Genomic DNA, 20,785 nt, shown 5'->3' with positions numbered 1-20,785 from the left:
CAGGTACTTCAGAGGTTGCAGGAGCAACATCTCTATGCAAAATTGGAGAAATGCATCTTTGAACAGGAAGAGCTTCCCTTTCTGGGATATATCATCTCCTAGATCGGCTTTTATATAGATCTCGAAAAGCAGAAAGCCATCCTGTACTGACCTCCACCTGTGGGACTTATAGTGCGGCAGCATTTTCTAGGGCTTGCAAACTATTATAGACAATTCATACCTGGATACTCCTCTCTCACACAGCACCCCGTATGGCTGTAACCAAAAAAGGGTGCAGATACTCAAAACTGGCCAGAAGAGGCTACCAGAGCCTTCCAAACCCTCAAGCAAGCATTTTCTCAAAGTCCTTGCCTGAGACATCCAAACCCTTATCAGCCCTTTGTCGTGGAGGTAGATGCTTCTACCGATGGGGTAGGAGCTGTCCTTGCCCAGCACAACAACTCTCCTACCATGTTTCTTCTTCTCCAAAAGTTTTCATCGGTAGAGAGAAATTACATGATTGGGGATTGGGAGCTCCTTGCAGTGAAACTAGCTCTAGAAGAATGGCATCTACAAACTTCCTTATCAAAAAGATGAGGGAAAATAATATCAACAACACTACTATTAGAAACCCTCATTTAAACCAGAGTGTAACCTATATGGTGTTAACCAAATATAATAGGCACTACCGGCAAAATAATGCCTTCATTGCTTTTTATATAATCATAGGCTATACCACAGTTAAACTTTTAAAAATCTTTTTCTTAATGCAAATAAAAGATGACTTATCTTAAAATCAGTCATGAGAATCCATCTTTAGATCAAAGTTGTTGTGCTAGTGGTGGACCCTTGGCCTGAGGTAGGGTTAATGCTACCTATAGGGCAAGCCCCACGGGTCCCCACCGTCAGGAGGTGGAGCAGGCTGGGAGACGGAGGCCAACTGGAGCTTTGCCAATACCAGCCCTCGTTCCCCGCAGGTTGAGCCCTTGGGTGCCGGGGCCAGCTGGTCTTAGGCGGGCCTCCGTCAGATGAATCCCAGTAGGTTCAAAGTAGGCAGCCAGGGACCAACAGGGGTATCGGAGGGATCAAGACTGGTCCGGACAAGGCAGGAGTCCAGAGGCCTGGGTGGCAAGGACAGACCAAAGTGCAAGGGTAGGTGACATCCGGGCAGTAGAAGGCCGAAGCCTATCAAGGCCATGTCCAGAGGCGAGGTCAGGAATAGGATGAAGTCAGGGCAGGTGGCAGAGCTAGGCAAGGTACAGCAGAGCAAAGGTCAAAGCCAGAAATCAGTCCTGAGCATAGTCCAACGAAGCAAGGGTCAAGGCCAGTAATCAATCCTGAGCATAGTCCAACAAAGCAAGGATCAAAGCCAGTAATCAATCCAAGGCAGAGGCTAGGTAGGAGCCAGGAACGGAGTCAGGAACAGGAACCAGGAACGAAGTCAGGAACAGGAATGGGCAATGGAGCACACGACTAGCGTGGAGACCTGTTGCCAAGGCAAGAAGTGAGTAATGGGCCCTGCCTTAAATAGTGGCGCCCAATGATGTCATCATCCAAGGCTGTGGGTTAGTTTCCCGCTGCGGCCCCTTTAAAGGCCGACAGGACGCGCACGCGCCTAGGAGGAGATGGATGCTGGACGGCGGCGTCTCCCTGCGGCAAATGTGAGGAGACCTGCCGGGAGCTGGAGGGGTCCGCGGAGCAACCGGGAGCACCCAAGGAGGCAGTGGGGGTGTGGTCTCCAGCATCCCTTGTCTCATCAGTCCTTTCCTTGCTCATACCTTTGCCTTGGACTGACTACATGGATCTGACTTGTGCCTGGGCCTTGACTATGTTCTGCATGCCAACTGCCACTGATCCTCGCCTGGATCTCAACTACTCTTGCTTGCTGCCTGCCACTGACCCTGGCCTGGACCTGGATTTTCTCTTTCCTGATACCCTGCAAGACTTTCACCTAAGCCTGCTGGTCCCTGAAACCCAAGGGATCAACCTGCGGGGAAATGGGTTAGTAAAGGTAAAACTCCTGACCAGCCTCATCACAGGGTATATCTATCAGCTGTTGGTGTGGGCTTAGAGGGCTAACTCCCTAGACTGTGCTAAACAACAGTACCAATACAAAAATCTGTTCTCTAAAACATGACATTTTGTAACTGTTAAGGACCTTCATAGCCTGATTATAGGGTTTTTTTTAGTAACGTTTAGAGATAATAAAACATACATTTGAAAATTATCAATAATGTCAATGGGATTTTTTAAACAGATTTCTTACCCTATTACAACTCCCTTTTGACACTGAGCTTTTCTTGTCCATGTAGTCACCCTCCAGGTGCATTTACCTACTAACCTGACTTTACATAAATAAACATGAGAGACTATCTCCCTTTCACCAAAAAATATCTTCCAAAAGCTACAATGTAAATCCTTCAATGTGTGCATTTTTAGTGAACTGAATATTCTAGCTAACAAATAAAAAAAATAATTAATCAACCCTGTCTAGAAATAGTAATAGAACACAAGTTTGACAAGTGTTAGGAATACTAAATTTATTAAGACAGAGGCAGATTTTTTTATAATCTCTATTAAGAGTGTAATTGAGAAAGTAACTTAGGCTTGTCAGAGTCAATAATATAAGCAAGTATCTGTCAGTCTGTATTTACTTATTTACAACTTTTAGATGCTGTACACTCAGCAAAAGCTGACCTGAACAGTGCACAACACTATACAATACACAATAATAAAACTACAATAAAAACAAAATAAAAATACATTAAAAAATATTCAACACTTACCCATCAAGATTAAAAACAGACCACATTAGATGATTTTAACCACCCCACCCCGAAACAACCAGGCTTTCACCCTTTTCCTAAATGTCAAATAATTTGACTCAATCCTAATGTTTAACGGGATACTTTTCTCTCTCAACACTCTTTTAATCTGAGTGAGCTCAAATGAGTTATTTTTGTTATTAGCTATTGCTTTTCCGGAGGTTCAGTGTTTCCTCAAAGCATATAGTATTAATTCAGAGCTGTCTCAGAATTATTACAAAATTGAAACTGGAACTTATGCCTGATCCAGTTGTGAGAGTCAGAGTGTACTTATCAGTATTTTGAATAACTTTCATAGGTTACAGCGGGTTAGTTATGCCAAAACTGTTTCCAAATTACCAATCAAATTTAGAGAATAACCTTGTAATTTGGCAAGAACTCACAGACTTTTGACTTTCTTTAGGGAAGTGTAAATTTCTTCGGCTTTATTTGAACTTTCATTAAATACACTTAATTGAAATTATCTCACTTTAATTTCCATTCACACCACTAATTAGATAAGCTGACAAAATTATTTGAGCAAGCTATAATTTAAGATTATCTTTCTATTGCCTCTTTTTACTATTTTTCAGCTTACTTAAGCATTTAAAACATACACTCTCACACACTCATATAATAAAAATGTGTTCTTTTACTATGGTGAGGTGTTTTAACTTCAAACTAGGCCCAAAGGAGAGAGCAAAGGTGTCTCAGAAACTTTCCTCAGAAAATCAGTGCAGTTTCTAACTGTCACTGACAGCTGATGCCCAGTGAATACTTACTTTCTCTGATATCATAGGTGTAAATAATACTAGTCCTGTTTATATCAATCACAGGCTACAACATAACCAACTCCTAACCACTTAGCCCAAGTAAGCAAATAACAAAGATTTTTCTGTGTATTAGTATCCTTGTTTAATTCACTTAAATAATAAAAAAAATAATATTAATTTAACTTAAATAATTTATAAATACTCAAACCCCTTCACAGCTGCAGACTCACTCACTCTTCATTCATACATCTCCTAGGGCTCCCTTACTGTCACTAAACCCACCAAAAATCCCTTGTGACCACTGTATTTTACAACTTGTAAAATATAGTATTTTTACCCCAAAGAACCACCAAACAGCTCAGCTCCTCTTCTGATCTTCTTAACAATCTTCTCACCTTTCTGATACAGTTTATTCATTTTTAAATAATGTGGAAGGGCTCTGAGTGCAACAGGTCAGAAATCTGCTTTAAATTCACTTTTTCTGACCAAAAAATGACTTAATATAGGTCTTCTTTTCTCCTTTACCCAACCACCACTTTCAAAGTGTTCAATTTTAGTAAATTTAGTGAGTTTAAGGGTCAGTGGTGCTGGGTGTGCCAAATTGCTTCCTAGGGGATGAGACTTATATGGGAGCCTCTCCTCAGGCTTCCTACCTGAATCACCATGTGTTTTTTAAAATTAAAATTGCTTGCTTCCTCACTTTTTAAACTTTATACTTGCTTTCGGGATAAGCTGTGGGTGCCTACTGAGATCGACTCAGCCTGTGCCTCTTTCATGCACTGGGGCTTGCCTAAGGCCCTGACGCTGTGTCTTGCCCCGATAAACACAGCAGCAGCATCCCCAGGATTCAGGGCTTCCGGTTATGCTCTGACTGGAATGGCTACACGCTGACTGAGATTCTACCTGACGTGAGTTAATTTAAACATTTAAGCAGCCTTACTACTTATTTTACCGGAGATGGCGCCTCTGAAGGAAACTACTAAATGATTGCTTCCTTCCCTCTGTGCTGACCAGAACTGCAGAATTAAAAAAGTGAGGGAAATGGTAAGCTCTGAAAGCCAGGTTGTAACTGAAGATTCAGCCTCTGGAATGAAGCTCTGCTGGAGGTAACTGAATCCGGAGAACAAACTGATTAGATACAAGAGCTGATGGAAAAATTTGCAGATAAAATATCTAAGAAGCTAGATATCTGCCTCGGCATTTTTGTCTATATAGTGGCTCGACAGCATGATGAGGCTTGACAAGCAGGACCAGAAACTCATGGATCTTGAGATTGCCATGGCCTCTGCCACAACAAAGATGGATAAGCTAGAATGAAATTATCTCTCTGTCTTAGAAAAATTAGATGACTTGGAAAACCGGGAATGTAGATGTAATCTGTAACTTCTCGTAATCCCAGAAAAAGCAAAAGGTAATGACCCGGTAAAACTTTTTTCACAATGGCAGCCAAAGCTACTGTGACAGAACTGTGCTAAGGGGTTCATAAATATAGATCAAGTTCATCATGTTTTGGCACCAGTCCCCTTTCAAAATGGCCAGCTGAGGGCTGTTATTTTCAAGCTGCACAATTTCAAAGATGAGCAAGCACTGCTTAATGCTGCCAGGGAGATGAGGGAGATTACTAACCAAAGTCATCGTATTATGCTGTTCCAGGACTTTTCTGCCGAAGTAGAAAGGAAGCATCAAGCCTTCGCTAATATTAAGCGAGAGTTGCAGAGGGCTAAATTGCATTACACAATGCTCTAGTCGGCCAAACTTAAAATCACCATTAACGGTAAAGTGGTGGCACATAAGAACATAAGAAATTGCCATGCTGGGTCAGACCAAGGGTCCATCAAGCCAGGCATCCTGTTTCCAACAAAGGCCAAACCAGGCCACAAGAACCTGGCAATTATCCAAACACTAAGAAGATCCCATGCTACTGATGCAATTAATAGCAGTGGCTATTCCCTAAGTAAACTTGATTAATAGCCGTTAATGGACTTCTCCTCCAAGAACTTATCCAAACCTTTTTTGAACCCAGCTACACTAACTGCACTAACCACATCCTCTGGTAACAAATTCCAGAGCTTTATTGTGCGTTGAGTGAAAAAGAATTTTCTCCGATTAGTTTTAAATGTGCTACTTGATAACTTCATGGAATGCCTCCTAGTCCTTCTATTATCCGAAAGAGTAAATAACAATTCACATTTACCTGTTCTAGACCTCTCATGATCTTAAACACCTCTATCATATCCCCCCTTAGCCGTCTCTTCTTCAAGCTGAACAGCCCTAACCCTTTCAGCCTTTCCTCATAGGGGAGCTGTTTCATCCCCTTTATCATTTTGGTTGCCCTTCTCTGTACCTTATCCATCACAACTATACCTTTTTTGAGATGCGGCGACCAGAATTGTACTCAGTATTCAAGGTGCGGTCTCACCATGGAGCGATATAGAGGCATTATGACATTTTCCGTTCTATTAACCATTCCCTTCCTAATAATTCCTAATATTCTGTTTGCTTTTTTGACTGCTGCAGCACATTGAGCTGACGATTTTAAAGTATCATCCACTATGAGGAGGCTTGTGAATAAAATGAGAAGCTTGGGAATGAGCGCCAAGGTGGAGTGGATTACAAAGTGGTTGACGGCTAAAAGACAGTGTGTGATGGTAAATGGAACCTACTCTGAAGAGAGTGGTGTTATTTTTAAGATCATGAGAGGTCTTGAACGAGTAGATGTGACTCGGTTATTTACACTTTCGAATAATAGAAGGACTAGGGGGCATTCCATGAAGTTAGCAAGTAGCACATTTAAGACTAATTGGAGAAAATTCTTTTTCACTCAACGCACAATAAAACTCTGGAATTTGTTGCCAAAGGATGTGGTTAGTGCAGTTAGTGTAGCTGGGTTCAAAAAAGGTTTGGATAAATTCTTGGAGGAGAAGTCCATTAATGGCTATTAATCAAATTTACTTAGGGAATAGCCCCTGCTATTAATTGCATCAGTGGCATGGGATCTTCTTAGTGTTTGGGTAATTGCCAGGTTCTTGTGGCTTGGTTTGACCTCTGTTGGAAACAGGATGCTGGGCTTGATGGACCCTTGGTCTGACCCAGCATGGCAATTTCTTATGTTCTTATGATGCCTAGATCTTTTTCCTAGCTCCTAATATGGAACCTAACATCGTGTAACTACAGCAAGGGTTATTTTTCCCTATATGCAACACCTTGCACTTCTCCACATTAAATTTCATCTGCCATTTGGATGCCCAATCTTCCAGTCTTGCAAGGTCCTCCTGTAATTTATCACAGTCTGCTTGTGATTTAACTACTCTGAATAATTTTGTATCATCCGCAAATTTGATAATCTCATTCATCGTATTCTTTTCCAGATCATTTATATTTATATTGAAAAGCACCGGTCCAAGTACAGATCCCTGAAGCACTCCACTGTTTACCCTTTTCCACTGAGAAAACTGACCATTTAATCCTACTCTCTGTTTCCTGTCTTTTAACCAGTTTGTAATCCATGAAAGGACATCGCCTCCTATCCCATGACTTTTTAGTTTTCATAGAAGCCTCTCATGAGGGAGTTTGTCAAACCCCTTCTGAAAATCCAAATACACTACATCTACCGGTTCACTTTATCCACATGTTTATTAACCCCTTCATAAAAATGAAGCAGATTTGTTAGGCAAGACTTCCCTTGGGTAAATCCATATTGGCTGTGTTCCATTAAATCATGTCTTTCTATATGCTCTACGATTTTGATCTTGAGAATAGTTTCCACTATTTTTCCCGGCACTGAAGTCAGGCTCACCGATCTATAGTTACCCGGATCGCCCCTGGAGCCTTTTTTAAATATTTGGGGTTACATTGGCCACCCTCCAGTCTTCAGATACAATGGATGATTTTAATGATATGTTACAAATTTTAATTAATAGATGAGAAATTTCATTTTTTAATTCCTTCAGTACCCTAGGATGCATACCATCTGGTCCAGGTGATTTGCTACTCTTTAGTTTATCAATCTGGCCCACTACATCTTAAAGGTTCACAGTTATTTCGTTCAGTTCGTCTGACTCATCACTCCTGAAAACCATCTCCGGAACTGGTATCTCCCCAACATCCTCATTAGTAAACACGGAGGCAAAGAATTCATTTAGTCTTTCTGCAATGGCCTTATCTTCCCTAAGAGCCCCTTTAACCCCTCGGTCATCTAATGGTCCAATCAACTCCCTCACAGGTTTCTTGCTTTGGATATATTTTTAAAAGTTTTTATTATGAGTTTTTGCCTCTATGGCCAACTTCATTTCTAATTCTCTCTTTGCCTGTCTTATCAATGTTTTACACTTAACTTGACAATGCTTATGTTTTATCCTATTTTCTTCAGATGGATCCTTCTTCCAATTTTTGAAGGAAGTTTTTTTGGCTAAAATAGCCTCTTTCACCTCATCTTTTAACCATTTATTTATTTATTTTTCTATACCGACATTCGATTTGCCATATCGGTTTACATATAACGAGTGGTCTAAAGCAAGCCTTATAATGACCTGATACAGTATAACAGCTTAATTAGATAACAAGCTATGTACAAATAAAATGCTTAACAACATGACTTTTTACAGAATGAATTTGAATTTAAATTAACTATGTACAGTAGCGGGAGAGGGACTGGTAGGGGTGGGGGGAAGGTGGGAGGGGAGTGTAATTGAGGGGAAGGGGGTTGAGGGGGGGGGGTATTTATCTGGTGTGAATGCTTTCCGGAAGAGCCAAGTTTTGAGGTTCTTATGGAAGGTGGGTGTGGAGGGGTCTGTTCTGAGAGTGGGTGGAAGGTTGTTCCAGAGGTGAGGGCCTGCTACGGATGCAGCACCATTCTCTTGTGCAGATTCAATGTATTTCCTTGATGGGAAATACATGACGGTAATCGTTTTGCCTTCCTTCCACCTTTCTTCATGCATGGAATACATATGGACTGCGCCTCTAGGATAGTATTTTTAAACAATGTCCAAGCTTGTTAAACACTTTTAACTTTTGCAGCTGCACCTTTCAGTTTTTTCTATTTTCCTCATTTTATCAAAGTTTCCTTTTTGAAAATGTAGTGTTAGAGCTACAGATTTACTTATTGTCCCCCTTCCAGTTATTAGTTTAAATTTGATCATGTTACGATCACTGTTGTCAAGTGGCCCCATCACAGTTACCTCTCTCACCAAATTCTGTGTTCCACTAAGAATTAAATCTAAAATAGCTTCCTCTCTTGTTGGTTCCTGAACCAATTGCTCCATGAAGCAATCATTTATTACATCCAGGAACTTTATGTCTCTAGCAAGTCCTGATGTTACATTTACCCAGTCAATATTGGGGTAATTGAAATCTAAAAAACACCACAGAGCAGGAAAACTGCACTTCAACAATATCCAAACACGAGAGTGCAGAAGAAAGTAAGTCCAAACCACAAGGTAAATCAAAACAGCTCTAAGGAGCCTGAAAATTTTTAATTCTTTTTTGAATGGCAACTCCACTGACTTGCAATCACACCACAGTATAGACCGCGTCCCCCGACACGGTCCCGTATTTCGCCAAGGGCTGCATCGGGGGGGAGCAACAAGGTTATCAAGGCACTGAATGCAGAGCAGTTTCAAAAATGGCAGGGAGCGCTCCCTGCCATTTTTGAAACTGCTCTGCATTCAGTGCCTTGATAACCTTGTTGCTCCCCCCCGATGCAGCCCTTGGCGAAATACGGGACCGTGTCGGGGGACGCGGTCTATACTGTGGTGTGATTGCAAGTCAGTGGAGTTGCCATTCAAAAAAGAATTAAAAATTTTCAGGCTCCTTAGAGCTGTTTTGATTTACCTTGTGGTTTGGACTTACTTTCTTCTGCACTCTCGTGTTTGGGTAATTGAAATCTCCCATTGTTATTGCACTGCCAAATTGGTTTGCTTCCCTGATTTCTCTTAGCATTTCATCATTTATTTATTTATTTATTTGCAGTTTTTATATACCGACATTTGTTTAGTAACCTCACATCGGAAACCTCACATCACATCATCTATCTGACCATTTTGTCCAGGTGGATGGTAGTATACTCCTATCACTATACTCTTACCCAACACATATGGGATTTCTACCCATATAGATTCTATTGAACATTTAGTCTCTTGTATGATCTTTATCCTCTTGGACTCTATACCCTCCTGGACATAAAGTGCCACACCCCCGCCAAGTTGATCCTCCCTATCATTGCAATATAATTTGTACCCTGATAAAGCACTGTCTCATTGGTTATCCTCCTTCCACCAAGTCTCTGTGATGGCAATTATGTCAATCTTATTTGCTGCTATACACTCTTACTCTCCCATCTTACTTCTTAGACTTCTGGCATTAGCATACAGACATTTCAAAGTGTGTTTTTTGTTTGTTTTAACAACCTGCTTTTCAATTGTTTGGGATAATTCTGAAATCATTAGCTTTGGTGATTTTTTACATATAGGCATATGGACTATGTTTGCTTTTAATGGAACCTCTCTGTTGGGATGCCCTAACTCTCCTGTTTCATTAGTATCCTTCAAGGATACATTTCTCCGAACCATGCACTGCTGAGTGACTGTCGGCTTTCCCCCTTGTTCTAGTTTAAAAGCTGCTCTATCTCCTTTTTGAAAGTTAGTGCCAGCAGCTTGGTTCCAGTCTGGTTAAGGTAGAGCCCATCCTTTCAGAAAAGTCTCCCCTTTCCCTAAATGTTTCCCCAGTTCCTTACAAAGCTGAATCCCTCTTCCCTGCACCATCGTCTCATCCACGCATTGAAACTCTGGAGCTCTGCCTGCCTCTTAGGACCTGCACGTGGAACAGGAAGCATTTCAGAGAATGCCACCCTGGAGGTTCTGGATTTCATCTTCCTACCTAAAATCCTAAATTTGGCTTCCAGAACCTCTCTCCCACATTTTCCTATGTCATTGGTGCCCACATGTACCACTACAGCCAGCTCCTCCCCAGCACTGTCTATAATCCTATCTAGGTGATGCGTGAGGTCTGCCACCTTCGCACCAGGCAGGTAAGTTACCAGGCGGTCCTCACGTCCACCTGCCACTCTACTATCTACATTTCTAATAATCGAATCACCAACTATGATGACCGGCCTAACCCTTCTCTCCTGGGCAGTAGCCCTGGGAACCTGTCCTCAATGTGAGAGGACAATACATCACCTGGAGAGCAGGACCTTGCTACAGGATCACTTCCTGCTACACCAGGGTGATGTTCTCCTACTGGGAGACCTTTCTGATCCAAGGCAGCACTGGGGCTGCCAGACTTGATTTGGGACTTGGCTACTATGTCCCTGAAGGTCTCATCAATGTACCTCTCTGTCTCCCTCACCTCCTCCAAGTCTGCTACTCTAGCCTCCAGAGATCGGACTCATTCCCTGAGAGCCAGAAGCTCTTTGCACCGAGTGCACACATACAATCTCTCACCGGTGGGTAAAAAATCATACATGTGATACTCAATGCAAAAGACTGGAAAGCCCCCCTCTTGCTGCTGGACTGCTGCCTTCATCTTAGTTTTATTGAGTTCCTAGTTAAGTTTAGGATACTAAGGGAGTTGGAATGAGAGTACTTTAAATTTACAGGTGAATTTAGTAATTAATCAACTAGTGTCCTACAAGGGGATGATTAAACTTTCAATAAGGGCTGGTACAATAGTCTGATTTAGATAAGACCCTGATTGATTTTTATTGAGAAAGTGTCTCATGCCTAAAAATCAAGGGTTGAGTGGGTGGGAAAGACAGACACTAGAATTAACTATCTCTGGTTTGCTTATTACCTCAGACACACACAAACTCTAAAGAATATATCCCTTAATTTCACTTTTCACCAAATTTTTATAAGCCCAAAAATTTCTGAACGCTAACTTACCAATCCTCTTTAACCACCGTTAAATTAATCTTCACTCAGTTAATGGAAGGGTTTGAGATGCGCTTGCTGTTAGGCATGCGCTTCCGGTCCTCCTCTACTGCAAAGGGTGCGGGGCCTCTGGAAGCTGGGGCTGTGGAAGTCAATCCCTGGATCGCTTGCGGTGACCTCTGGACTCCTCTCCCATGCGGGAGCAGCATGCAGATGAGCCTCCCGGTCCTCCTCTACTGCAAAGGGTGCGGGGCCTCTGGAAGCTGGGGCTGTGGAAGTCAATCCCTGGATCGCTTGTGGTGACCTCTGGACTCCTCTCCCGGGGGATGCTGGGAGCAGTATGCAGATGAGCCTTCCGGTCCTCCTCTACTGCAAAGGGTGCGGGGCCTCTGGAAGCTGGAGACTGTAAAAGATGTGGAAATGTGGAGAAATGACTAAAAGGCTACACAGTGCACCACGTGGAACAGGATGGATCGAGTGTCATGCAAGCTGCATGTAAATTTCTTCTGAGCAGGAATGTCAGTTAGCACTTTACCGATTCAAAAAAGGGGTGATTTTTATGCCTCGGAAGGTTTGGATAATGCTTTGTTTGTATGAATGTTCTTATTTTTGCTTGCACATTATTATTTCTCTGACTGCTTATTTTTTTAGCCTGACTTATAGTCTCCCTGGGCTCCATGTCACTTTCTGACCTTGTTAGAGTGACTCACCAAAAATATGTAGTATTAGCAGTCCTGGTTTGCTGCTGCTTTGCACTGATCCTTGACAGGTTTCCGAAACTATTTCTCTTAAACTTAACAATTTTACTCCGAGGTCTGCATTGCTATCTATTTTGTTTCATTTTCGGGGCTGCAATATGATCGGAAACTGGCTCCAAGGCTGTTTGAAACCAGTGATCAGTCTGGGATACTTTAAATAATTTATGGACGCTTGTTTACACTCCTGCTTTTTATGTTTCTCTGACCTACAGGTCCTTTTTATCATTTATGTATAGAACTATTTATGTAGTGTTCTGCTATCTAGATCCGGCTCCAAAAGTCTATTTACATTTTGGGGACTCTAATACTTTAGGCCATGTCATGCTGGTGCTCGACAGTTTGTTATTATTATTTTTATTCCAGTTTGTTTTTTAATGTTTATAGTTTTGATAAATTCCCTGTATGGTGCCAAGACTACATTAATGTATTTCTATACTGGATTTGGGTTGATGGGTGGAAGGGATTAGTTTTGGTAGGTTTGGTTGTTGGGATGATAGATGTAGATAAAGGGTTGGAAGTAGTGGTAAATGGGAGATTGGGTAAGTAGTGGTATCCCATATATATGGGAATTCTTGTTTGGCAATGTCTGTCTGAAGTTAACCTGCCTCTCGGGTTCCTATGGATATCCCACCTGAGAGGGAATGGGTCTTTTTGTCTGATGTGGATTATGGGATGGGTAGGTAAGGAGGGGGAGGTTTTTTGGATAGTTGGTGATACATTCAAATTGTACGGGTTGGATATATCACTTCATTAGTATTGGGTTGGAATAAAGAGCATATTAACTATATTGAATGTTATGCTTGTTATATTTACCTGCTGACTCAGATAATCAAAATTCTTTCTCTCAGTCTACATTTTATGATATGCAAGATATTATTGCAGTTCACATGCTTCACATTATAGTACATTCAGCTTTATTTTTGTTAACTGATTTCACTACCTGTTCATGCATGAGTGCCTCTCTTAATTTGGTCTTTGTTAATGTCCAAGGGATATGCACGCCAATCAAAAGGAAGCAAATTTTCCAGTTTGCAAGCAGGAATAAATTTTAGATTTTATTGCTCCAAGAAATGCATCTTACTAACGTGGAGCATGAGAAGCCGAAGATGGGATAACTTGGTCAACTTTACGACTCTTCCTATAACTCTCGAAGCTGAGGAGTCTGTATTTTAATAGACAAGAACCTGCCCCTTAAGGTGCATCATTCTCAGATAGAAAGGAAGGGTAGGTGGGTCATAACTGAATGTTTCATGTATGCATTACATTTCTCAATTGTTAATGTTTACAGTCCTAATTTAGAACAGACAGCTTTTTTTTTTTTTATCAGAACCTTACAGATGCTGTAGCTTTGTTTGGATTTGACACGCTATGCATTTGGGGAGAGTGACATGTCTGCTCAGATCCGGTTATAGATAAGACCTCTCAATCTAAATTTGTGGGGTTTCTACAGATTAAGGTACTCATTGATGCCTTCAGTCTTATTGATGTATGGTGGCTTTAACATCCGCAAGAAAAAGACTATACATTTTTCTCTCCAAGACATAATATGTACAGTCAAATTGATTATTTCTTATGTTCAACTAACATGGTATCCAAAGTGGCAGAAAGTGTAATACTTCTTTAGCTATATTTGACCACATCCAGTTGGCATTTTGATTGCCCTTGAGCTGCCTAAACCTAAAGCCTTTTCGTGGATGCTCAATACATCTCTTTCAGGAAACAACAATTTCCCAACTTTGCTTAAAGATTCTATTGCTGGACTTAATCTACAAAACCCTGAAGAAGATTATGCTTCTGTCCTTCACTGTAAGGCCTTCAAAGCCTTTCTGAAAGGTAAAATTATTAGTTATACCAGCTTTCTTCAAAGGGAATGAAGGAAAAAAAAAGACAACCTTGTAAGTCAAATATATGCTTCAGAACTTTTACATAAATCAAATTGCTCAACTATCCTAAAGCTCCTAGAAGCAAAGGGGTAGATTTTTTTTAAAAGCGCGATCGCGTACTTTTGTTTGCGCAGCAGGCGCAAACAAAAGTACGCTGGATTTTACAAGATACGCGCATAGCCGCACGTATCCTCTAAAATCCTGGATCGGCGCGCGCAAGGCTGCCGATTTTGGGCAGCCGGCGCGCGCCGAGCCGCGCAGCCTGCCTCCGTTCCCTCCGAGGCCGCTCCGAAATCGGAGCGGCCTCGGAGGGAACTCTCTTTCACCCTCCCCTCACCATCCCCTCCCTTCCCCTACCTAACCCACCCCCCCGGCACTATCTAAACCCACCCCTACCTTTATCCATGGATTTACGCCTCCCGGAGGGAGATGTAAATCCATGCGCGCCAGCGGGTTGCTGGCGCGCTGAGACCCGACCCGGGGGCGGTTCCGGAGGGCGCGGCCATGCCCCCGGAACGCCCCGGCCCGAAATCACGCCCCCGGGCCCGCCCCCGAAACGCCCTGCCCCCGAAACGCCCCGCCCTCAAAACGCCGCGTCGTTCGGCCCCGCCCCCGGCACGCCCCCGGCACACCCCCTTCCAAAAACCCCGGGACCTACACACGTCCCGGGGTTCTGCGCGCACCGGCAGCCTATGGAAAATAGGCGCGCCGGCGCACAAGGCCCTGCTCGCGTAAATCCGGGCGGATTTACGCGAGCAGGGCTTTTAAAATCCGCCCGAAAATGTAGAAACTGGGAAAATTTGTAAAGCACTTAAATATAGTGCGATAAGCTAGAGGCTTATCTGGCTAGAGCGGTCAAGCAGAAACTATGTAGATCCTATACATCGACGCTGAAGATAGGGATACAGGGGGAAAAATTGTTTTCATTTTTCGTTTGTGAAAAAATGAATCAAATAATAATACAAAAAAAACAAAACCCAGCCAAAAATCAAAAACTAGGTCTCCCTCCCATCCTTCAGGAAAATTGACGGGGCCAGAATCCTTCCCTGCCCCCACTTACTCAGTCCAGTGGGGATCTGCCAGCTAGGACTAGGCCAAAGCTTTGGCCTACTTAAGGCTGACACTTCAGCTTGCGGCCGGATCCTTGACCCAGACTGATGCTGCGGCCTGGACCAGAGGCCGAGTCTTGACACCAAAACCTCAGCCTAGGCCAGAGACCTAGCCCAGGCCTGATGCCATGACCCGACCCAGAGGCCAGGTCCTGATGTATATAAAAAATGGCACTGTCCACTAGCATGAATGTGCCGGAGTTAATTAACTCCGGCTCCAACCCAGTGGATGCTGTCATTTGGCTGTGAAGCACTGAAGGAAGAAGTGGATCCAAGAAGAGAAGCTTCAAGGCCTGGGCCTGACCCTTGGCTGAGGTCCAGGTGTGGCTTCTGAGTCAGGTTGCAGCATTGGGCTTGGGTCCGGGCTGAGGCCTCGGCATTGGTAATCGGCCTCCAGTTCAGGTTACAGTGTCGGCCCAGGGCTTGGGCTCCAGCCTAAGCCAAGGCCCAAGCATCAGAACCTGGCCTCTGGGTCAGGTCACGGTGTTGGGCCTGGGTTCGGGCTCTGGTGTAGGCCCAGGCCCAGGCATCAGTACCTGGCCTCTGAGGCTGGTCACTGTGTAGGTCCTGGGTCTGGACTGATGCCCCGGCATCAGAACCTGGCCTTCCATTCAGGACTTGGTGTCAGGCCTGGGCTCGGGCTCCAGCCAGGAGTAAGGCCCAGGTGTCGGGACCCAGCCTCTGGTGCAGGTCACAGCATTGGGCCTGGGTCAGAGCAAGGCCCTGGCATCAAGACCTGGCCTTTGGGTTGGGTTGCAGCAACGGGCCTGAGTCCGGGCCCTGGCCTAGGCCTTGGTGTTGAGACCCAGCCTTCGTCGTGTTACCCGACGAATCAGGTAAGTATTGATTTTTTTTTTGGGGGGGGGGGGTTTCAGATGAGGCTCCATTGTTGGCTCATGCCCTCGCCGATACCCTGACATCACGCTCAAGCCTAGGCATGGGAAGAGAGGGAAGGAAGGGAAGGGGTGAGTATGGTGAGTGACTGAGAGGGAAGAGAAAGGAAGGAATGGGAGGGAGAGGGCGAGTGAGAGAGAAAGGAGTAGGGTGGGTGGGAGAGAAGTGGTGAGTGACTGGGAGAGAAGGGAGTGAAATTGGTGGGTGGGAGGCAGGAGTGACTGAGTGAGAAGGGAGGGGAATTGAGTGGGAGGATGACTGACAGAGGGAAAGGAAGGGCGTGAATGGGAGTAAGAGTGAATGATTGAGTGAAGGGAATAAATGGTATGGAGGGGTGCATGATACAGAGGGAACAGAACAGGGTGTGGGAGTGAGTGAAGGAAAGGGTGAGAATGACGCAAAGGATGAGGTTAAATATGAGTGAATGACTGAGAGAGAAGTTAAGGGGACTGAGTGTGAGGGTAAGTGACAGGGAAGGAAGTGAATGGGAGGGAGAGGTGAATGATACAAAGGGAAAGGAATGGGTTGAGTGGGAGTAAAAGACTAAGAGAGAAGGTAAGGGGATTGAGTGGAAAGGTAAGTGACAGGGAAGGGAATAGGGTGACGGTGTGAGTGACTGAGAGGGAAGAGAAGAGAAGAGGGTAAGGGGGTTGAGTTAGAGGGAAGGGGATAAATGACTGAAAGGTGAGTGAGAGAAAGAAAGGGGGAAAAGGGAAGAGAGGAAGGGAGGTTTGAAGTGAGGGTAGATTGGTGCATGAGGTGTGTGTGAATGAACTTGTGTGTATATGAGAGAGAGAAGAGGAGGAAGTTTGTGTGCTTCCTCCTCTCCTGGCTTCCACTTTTCCCTTCTAAACCACTACAATCTCAGGGTGACTGGAAATAAAAAGTTTCCAGGTATGGAGAAGGGTGGATTTTTTTTAATCATTATTAGTTTTAATTATTGGGTAGGGTTTATGTCTGCTGTTTTGAAATATTTAATAGAGTTTTGGGAAATGTTTAAAGTTTTTTTTAGCTTTATTAGATGTTTTATTCATCATCTGTTTTGAAATGTTCTTTTATTAGTATGGTTTACTATTATGATTGATTTATATTTCTTGATTTTGTTTTGTGAGCAATGATGATAATTTTGTTTATGCACTGTTGCACTGCATATCAGTCTGACTTGTAATGGTTTCCAGTTCAGTTTTTTGTCTGCACCTTTCTATTTATATGTTATGGTCTTTTTATTCTTATTTAGTGAGGGTTTATCTGTGTTCTGCATTTGTGACCAAGGTGAGGTAGTCTGCTAGCCAGGAAAAAGCTTTGAACCTATTGTCCTTAAAATGTATCGCTGCTGGGTTGAAGGTTTTGATGATTTTGGTAGTGGCTAGGATCTATGATTGCAGGGGTTCTTCAAGTGCTAAAAATGGCGGTGCTTAAGACTGTTAGATATTGGAATGCCTGCAGCAAGTGCTGGGGGTTTGACTGTCATGCCGAGGAGCTCCAAGGAGGACTCCTCCCACTCCAAGGGGGACCCCTCCCCCAACTGGCCCCTGCTGTGGCTGATAACATGTAATGTGGCCCCAGCACAAAAATGTTTGCCCACCCCTTAACTAGACAATAGTAGTAGTAGAGCTGTCCTTTATCTCTTCTTCTCTTTGACCTTTGGCAGCTGCTATTAGGCAACACCCTGCTATTCATGGGTTTAGATTTTGAGGTCAAGATCAAAACATTTCATTGTACGCTGATAATGTTCTGATATATGGATCTCGAATCAGCTGGCCCTGCTCTAATGATTCTGCTGTCTAAGTATGGAGCAAGCTCTGGGTATAAAGTCAATTTCGATGTCTGAATTGTTCCCGATAGGTTTCAAAATTACTATTTCTGTCTCTGTAGTGCTAACCCAATGTTAGCTCGCATGCTGCAAATCTGAAACAGGTGCTTAGATTCCTGGGTAAGAAGTTGGCTATGTCTCCCATAGCTACCATATATGAAAATCTAGCCCTCTCTAGCTGTATTTTTTCCCCTGTTTTTAAGACCTGGAAGGATAGGGGATTGACTTTTATTGCTCAGCTGGGGAATGACAATGGTAGTATGCCATTTCAACAACTTTGTGAAGAATATGGTCTTCATCCTAACTCACTTACGCACTATCTGCAGCTAAGACAGGCTCTGGGAAGTCATTTTAACTCGATTTCTTGAGCTTCAATATGCAATGGAATCTTATTTAATTGATGCTGACACTTTCTCTAAAGGTATTACAATACTTTATAGTGGCATATTGGATGCAGAGCTGGGCAGGGTGACCCAGCAGTCTATTATGGACATTGAGAACTTGGATTTAAATACTAACTTAGATGCCAAATCCTGGAAAACTGTATGGCATCTGCCTTTCGTCTGTCCATCTTTACCAGATGTTGTGTCTGTCGGTGCCCGACGCCCTGTCCCTACCCTCCTTACCTCTCTGGCGCCTCCCTCTCCGTCTGCGGAAGATTGGCTACCGCGGCGTTCTCCTGCCACTTGTCCTCGGGCATTCCCGGACCGGCTCAACGCTGCAACCGCCATGTTTCCTGGAGGCCTAGGGGCGTGTGCATGGCGCAGCCCCGATTGAAGTACCGGCATTGGAGCGAACCTAGGGGGCGTCCCCCGAAGATGACATCACCCACGATGGATATTTAAGGTCTTGGAATTTGCTAACACATCGAGTTAGCAAGTACACAGATTGACATCGGTTTCGCTTTGTCTGTCTAAGCTACTCTGCCTCCTTGGACTTACCAGAGGTACCTGCTCCTCGGGGGCCTCATTCTCTTCTTGTTTTTTCAGGTGACAGTCTGGAACCAGTACTCGCTCCTCGAGGCCCTATACCTTCCAGCTCCTGGGCTTCATTGGGACATTGTGTGAGTGTTACATCTGCATAACCTGCCTCCTCACTATATCTCAGTCTCTCTTCAGCTCGGCCTCCAGGGATTGCTGTTCCAGTGTCTGAGGGACTACAGCCCAGCTGGGCTTGCCAGCTCACTACTGCCATCTCTGGTGGTTCAGTATACTGTCTAATAAAGAACTGGTGTGTGTTTGTCTCTTAACTCTGAGCCTGACCGGTGGTCCCTCTAAGGATCATTCCCTGGGGGCATGGTCATCTGCCACTGGTCCAAGGATCCACCCTCAACTATCTGATTGCTCCTCCCATCAGGCATCAGATTAATACAAGAGATTGCTAACTCCCAAGCAGATTCACATCACCAGATGGATAGAATTAATGGTTAGATTGCTATTCAGAGCATTTAGAACACCTGTTTTTTTATGCAAAGATTTTCTCAGATGCAAGCATTATCTGCTGGAAGAGTTGTGGCAAGATTGGAACCTATCTGCACATGTGGTGGGAATGTCAGGGGTATAACAGTTTTGGTCATTGTTTATGCAGGACATTGCTGATATTCTTAGTATCGCTGTTAGAATAATGGGTTGGACAAACGTTAATGTCCTGATCTGGACTGAATGGTTGTCAGTACCGACTGGTTTGCAGTTCTAGGGACAACGGTCAGGCTCAGAGTTAGGAGACAAACGCACACCAGTTCTTTATTAGACAGTATACTGAACCACCAGAGATGGCAGTAGTGAGCTGGCAAGTCCGGCTGGGCTGTAGTCCCTCAGACACTGGAACAGCGATCCCTGGAGGCCGAGCTGAAGAGAGACTGAGATATAGTAAGTAGGCAGGTTATGCAGATGTAACACTCACACAATGTCCCAATGAAGCCCAGGAGCTGGAAGGTATAGGGCCTTGAGGAGCGAGTACCTGGTTCCAGGGAAAGCTCAGAGAGAATGATGGTAACTCACTGATGTAGCTGAGATAGTTGGTAGTGAAGACTTCCAGGTGGAAGTTTTAAAAAAATACCAGGATTAAGTGAAATTTTAATTAGAAGTTCTTTAGCTTCCCCAAACCTCCATAAATAAATCTATTTATTTATTTATTTATTTATTTATTTATTTATTTAACACTTTTCTATACCGACCTTCATAGTAAAAAACCATATCGGATCGGTTTACATCGAACAGGGTAGAAAACTGGAGTGACAACTAGAGTAAAATAAAATAAGCAAGTGAAGTGGAAGAGGCAAAGTTACATTCAAACAAGGGGTATGAACTTGGAAGCTTAATCAGCTGGAAGAGAGGTTAAAAACTGGCGATAATTATAAATATAATACAATAGAGAAAAACAAGTTAAATCATCATGGGCTTAGAAGTACCAGAGTCCATCGTTCAGGTAGAGGAAAGGTCCATCATTCAGGCAGAGAAGAAGGACAGACTAGTGTGTATCTGGGGGATCTGAGAAGGCTTGGCGGAAAAGCCATGTCTTGAGTTTTTTCCTAAATGTTAAGAGGCAGGGTTCCAATCTGAGGTCTGAGGGGATGTTATTCCAGATGGATGGGCCTGCTGTCGAGAAAGCTTGGTCTTTGGTCAAGCTTTCTCGACAGAGATGAAATAATTTGCTTCTAACAATTGGAGGAATTTTTTTTCCTATTAAAACTTGGGATACTATTATGGACATCATCTACAAATGTGTGAAAATTTCCAGATTTAGATTCATTGGGACTTTTTAAAAACTTTCAGAAACTTACATTTTACCAAACTCCAAGTATAACAAGTTAATTATTATTATTTTTATTTTGCATGCCTGCCCAGATTTCATGAGTGAGCTCCTGCCCATTCCATACGAATGCTCTCACCTAAAACAGAAGCA

The sequence above is a fragment of the Rhinatrema bivittatum genome, chromosome 1 (assembly GCF_901001135.1).
Source record: "Rhinatrema bivittatum chromosome 1, aRhiBiv1.1, whole genome shotgun sequence".
In the NCBI taxonomy this organism is placed as follows: Eukaryota; Metazoa; Chordata; class Amphibia; order Gymnophiona; family Rhinatrematidae; genus Rhinatrema; species Rhinatrema bivittatum.
The sequence above is the reverse complement of the archived record's forward strand: the minus strand, read 5'-3'. Positions refer to the sequence as shown.